The sequence below is a fragment of the Octopus bimaculoides genome, chromosome 23 (assembly GCF_046866305.1).
Source record: "Octopus bimaculoides isolate indiv1 chromosome 23, ASM4686630v1, whole genome shotgun sequence".
Lineage (NCBI taxonomy): Eukaryota > Metazoa > Mollusca > Cephalopoda > Octopoda > Octopodidae > Octopus > Octopus bimaculoides.
Window position 1 is genome coordinate 10347855 of NC_142950.1, and position 6280 is coordinate 10354134.

Genomic DNA, 6280 nt, shown 5'->3' on the forward strand with positions numbered 1-6280 from the left:
AATAATGACGAACTGAAAGCCACCGTCAAGTCACATCCATCTCAAAGTGCCCGTGAATTATCGTTGTTGTTTGGTGATAGCAAGCAAACAATATTCGCTCGCCTAGTTCAAATCGGTAAAGTGAAAAAGTTGTATAAGTGGGCTCCACATGAACTCAATGAAAATCAGAAGCAGCAAAGTTTGGAAGCCTGCATTATGCTATTTACTCGTCACAAAAATGAATAATTTTTTAATCGAATCATAACATATGATGAGAAATGGATCCAATACAACAACGTTCAGCACAGTACAAAAAGCAAAATTCATCAAAAGAAGCTGATGGTTTGTGTTTGGTGGTTCGGCGCAGGTGTGATCCATTATGATTTCATTAAACCTGGCTGTCGAAACGCCAGTGTTATAATAGTGGCAGCTGATGAAGGAAATGTTCTCTATGTGGCCTGTGTGTTTTCTGTACCTTGTTTATCATTTTGTCCATGTTTTTTTACAACGTCATGTACCCAGATATGCATCTATATATACATGTAAATGAAGGTATGTACATACATGTACATATATATGCATATACTCATATATTCTTTATATATATATATATATATATATCTATATATATATATACATATATACATATATATATATATATATATACATATATATATATATATATATATATATATATATATATATATATATATATATATATATATATATATACATATATACATATATATATATATATATATATATATATATACATATATACATATATATATATATATATATATATATATATATACATATATACATATATATATATATATATATATACATATATATATATATATATATATACATATATACATATATATATATATATATATATACATATATACATATATATATATATATATATATACATATATACATATATATATATATATATATATATATATATACATATATATATATATATATATACATATATACATATATATATATATATATATACATATATATATATATATATATATATATATATATATATACATATATATATATATATATATACATATATACATATATATATATATATATATATATATATATATATATATATATATATATATATATACATATATACATATATACATATATATATATATATATACATATATATATATATATATATATATATATATATATATATATGTATATATATATATATATATATATATATATATATATATATATATATATATATATATATATACATCTAGAGAGAGAGAGAGACAGAGAGAAAGGAAACCGGATAGATACATTTCTTTTATTAGCCACACAGGGCTCAACGAAGATGGGACAAATACAATGTAGAGATTTTCTTTTTGGGAGGGGAAAAAAGGGGGGTCGATCAAAAGGGATCGTAGGAAGGAAAAGGGGGTAGTTCGATCAAAAGGGATAAAAAAAAAGGGCGATCAATAGGGATCGTGTATCACACAGTAATGTTCTCGTGTAAAAGGAGGGGAGGACAGTTTAGGTTTGGCCGTGGAAAGAAAAGCCTACGGAAAAGACCACGGTAACCTTGGTCAATATTCTCATTGAAGAAACTATAACAGTAAGTGACTCTCTTTTGCCTTTTTGTTTTCTTTTTTTTTTCTTGGATTTTTTTTTTTTTTTTTAGTTCATAGGGTTATGCTCAAGATGGCTCCATCGTTCACACGTGCCATCCTTGCTACATTCACCCATCTTTTTTTGAAGCATTCACTAGACAAGATTTCCCTTTCTACTCTCACCTTCCTCTTCAGGTGATACTTGAAGAAGTTGATGAGAGATTGCCCAAAGAGGAAAGTCTTTGTCTCTAGACCTTTCAGACGCGTCCACCATACACATTCTTTCGCCATAGCCACAAGTACGATGAAAATAGCTCTTCCTTCCCGTTTAAAGGAAGGAGGCGCGACAATATTCACGATGGACTCGGCTGATAGACCGACTCGTCCCACACGCGATAGCAGTTGTTCGACGTAAGCCCACAGCTCGGAAATGGTGGGACACTGTACGAGTGCGTGCAGAACGGTTTCGTCGCTCTGCCGGCATCTCGGACAGGTCGGCCCCGTGTTTCTCGAGCCATGCCTGTAGAGCTTATCCCGAACGGGTAGTGCTTCTCGATAGCACTGCCAGGCCAGGGATCTCTGGAAGTTGTCCATAGGTCCCGGTCCGAAGGTCATCTTAAACAGGCGGGTCAAGTATTCCTCGTCGACGCCCAGGTTCGCCCCGAGATCGTCGTCGTACCTTTCCTCCACTAATCCACTATAGAATGCGTTAGTTGTGATGCAGTCGCTCAAGGTTGACCCGGGTTGTTGGAGTTGCCGAAGAGCAGCGCGACACTCGCGGTGCCATTCGCCCTTCCTCGGCCTCTTCTTGATCCACGACTGCAGTTCGGTCATGGAGACGAGCTGCGGGAAAGCGCGCCGCACAAACGGCGACCACACCTGTTCACCGTTGTCTACGTAGAGCCGGATATGTCGCAGTCTCAGCGCGTCTGCGCATCATCAACCACGGCATGCCCAGTCCTCCTTTTAACGGGTGTTGGCAGCAAACGGATCGCCTAACCATCGGAACGCTTCCTTTCCACAAGAAGCGGAAGAGGATGCGCTCCAGTTTGGTGATGGTAGGGTCGGGACAAGGCACGACGGTCAGGCGGTAGTAGATGACGGACGCGATGTACGTGTTCGCCACCTCCGCCCGACCTTTCAGGGAAAGCTTCCTTTCGGCCCATTGCCGGGCTAGAGTGGCCACCCTTCTCGTTATCTCGTCCCGCAACAGAAAGCAGCTGTTCCAATGTAATTTGAAACACGTTAGCTTTGAGTAACCGTCACACCTTGAACCTACCCAAGTAAATTCATGAGTCATATGACTAACGTCTTCCTTTCCGACATAATACTTATAGGAAGTGCTGGGCGACACGGTCTTTGGGTACGTGGAGGAACACCAGTTCGTTCACAGTAGCGATCATAATGCTGATGATTTGAAGTTGGTGATGATCATGATGATGACGATGACAGCGACGATGACGATGAGGATAATAAATGGCGATGAGGATATTGATCATGACGATAAGGACGAATACTTCAAGGACATTGTAAACCCACTCAAAGTTGATATTATACACGCATTTGCACTCATATACACGAACGTACAAATGGAAAATACACGCAGGCGTGGCTATGTGGTAAGAAGCCATGGAGACCCTTGACAAAATAGAGTTCGCATTCCTTTTTGCGGGCCCTGACTTGTCACTGCAGAGTTGTCTGCGGGCGGCGGGTCAACTTGCTTGGGGGCCCAAATGATTGTTCTTTTTTTTTGTTTTTTTTCATGTATTTTTAATGGTTTTTATTGAACTGCTTGAACATTGATTTCGAGGGGTTTTCTGCCGGCGGGCGCCGAATACCCCTCTCATTTGTATCATCCTTCCTGTCATTAATGTTTTTGTCCATCCCGCTGTGCTTCTTGCAACTCTGTGTATAACCTATATGGCTAATTCGATGAAATAAAGAAGCTTGCTTCCGGTTTGGACGCTTCGGTCATATTTTCTTTGCGCTCTGTGAGTTATCGCTTTTATTGTTGAAACTCTGATTAGATTTTCATAAGGTTTATGGAAAGGTTCAGATACTTGTGTATTTAGGTTCAGTGTGACATCTAAAAAGTTCACCACTATATTTCTATCTTTCTATCTTATTTCTATCTTTGAAATGACAATATTTATTTTCATTTCTATTCATATTACTATTATGATATATATGATTAGATTCAGTATGATTGTTTTTTTTTACAGCGTTACTTATGTTATTCAGGTTAAGATGGGATCTAAAGTGGGATGTCTTCCCTTGTACATTAGAAGAATTATTTATACATTTTCACTAACATTTCTCAGAGTATTATTGTTCCATTCAATCGAGTAATTATTGTTATAAAAATTTGATAATTTCCTCTCGTTAAGGGAAGAAATAATCTGGGACATATTCTTCGAAACGGCAAAAGCCATACGGAGAAAACTGGCGTTAATTACATCATAATATCTATTTTCTTTAGTAAAATGTTTAGAAAATAGTTTGTATAAAGATCCAACTAAATTGTTCTTAGTTTACTAAGCGAATGGTATAATTAGCCAAACAATATTATTCTTATCAGAAGGTACATTATAATTTTCAAATTCGATGTACGATGCAATAAATTGGTTTTCGTATTTTACATATCATTGTTATCTATAGGACGTTTATTTCTATTATTTTTCTATCCATATACCTATTTCTATTAAGTCTCTCATGTTATTAGAGCCGCCGTGGTTGTCATTTTGTGTATAATACTCTAGCTTCTGGCAATACCCACCTTTGCTGAGTGACACACTATAATAGTCAGCGTTTTTGTTTAAAAAAAAATCTTATTTAGATGATAAATTAGACATTTTGAGTTTAATATTCTTCAGAAATGTACTATCTTGTAATAAATTAATGTTTATATGTCAATTTCTCCGTTTTCTTTTATACATACATAAATACATATATACACACACGCACACAAACACGCACACACACCCACACCCCCGCACACCCACACACACCCACCCACACACACACACACACACACACACACACACACACATATATATATATATATATATATATATACATACACACACACACAAAGTATGGGGTTTAGTTCACAGGTGTTCTAAACGATTAGGTACGCTAGGCACGTGCTGTAACGGATTACTAGGGCTCCAAGGTTATAGCCGACATGGTAGTTATGGAGCCATTGCAAATTTCCAATGCAGCGGATATATAATTGTTAAAGAGGACAATAAACATTAAGCCAAGGCAACGTTCAATATTGAACGTTGATATGTTCGCGTCTTTTTTCCCTGCATGTTTACAATATCAGTATTTTTAACCACATGGATCTACGCAGGATTGCATCTAAGGACTTATGCACTTGTTTCTACAAGATCGGCAAGTTGAACTTTGAACTTTTATGCTTCTTTTTTCTTCTATCTCTTCATCTCCTTATTCCTTTACACCCTTCCTCTATGTCGTCATTTCATCTTTTACTGCACTTATATATATATGCGCGGCTGTGTGGTAAGAGGCTTGCTTCCCAACCATATGGTTCTGGGTTCAGTCTCACTGCGTGGCACCTTGGGAGGCAAGTGTCTTCGACTAGAGTCGACCTAAATCTTGTGAGTAGATTCGGTAGACGGAAATTGAAAGAAACCCGTCGTATATATATATGTATATATATGAGACACAGAAAATGATATTCATGAGACTCTTTATTCAGAACCACTACAAACGTTTCGACTCATCAGGCATCCTTACCTTACAGATGAGATGCTGTACAACCAATTGTCTTCTATCTCCTCAGGTGGCTTTTGAAAAAAGATACCTCATCTTTTACTGCACTTAAAATGCATGACAATTGATTGTACAGCATTTCACCTCTAAAGTATGGGTGCATACCGAGTCGAAACGATCGTAGGGATTCTAAATAGTTTCATGAATTTCATTTTCTATCTCACATATTTTATATAAACTTTAGGGAATTTAGCATATACCTCCATACTGTTGTTGACTTCAGGTAACCGAATACTATGGACGGACTTTATACAGCATACGAAAAGGTGTCTACCCGAAAATAAAATTATAACTGCATATATGTGTGTATACGTGCATGCGTGCATGCGTGCGTGTGTGTTAGTGCGTGTATGTATATAGGGGTTTGTGTATATCCTTGCAACTAGTCATGATTTTATTAAGGAGGGATGTAATATAATTTACGATATGATATTTCTACCATGAGTAAAGCATTTTGTAATCGGAATGGAAATCGAGTCGAACATACATATACACACACATGCATGGGCCCCCTCTCTCACACACATGTATTCGGTTTCAGGAACATACACTCCCTTACATACAATTTATTGTTTACAAAGCTAGATGAATAGATAGATAGATAGATAGATAGATAGATAGATAGATAGATAGATATGCATACATATATATACACACATATATATGTATATATGTATACATATATATATATGTATGTGTGTGTGTGTGTGTGCACATATATATACATATATATATATATATATATATATATATATATATATATATACATATATATTGTGAATTAACACACGTATGTATACACGCAAGTGCATGCATACATGATATGAGTAATGTATGCTTGCTAATTATATGTATGTGTGTATGTGCGTTACGCATAT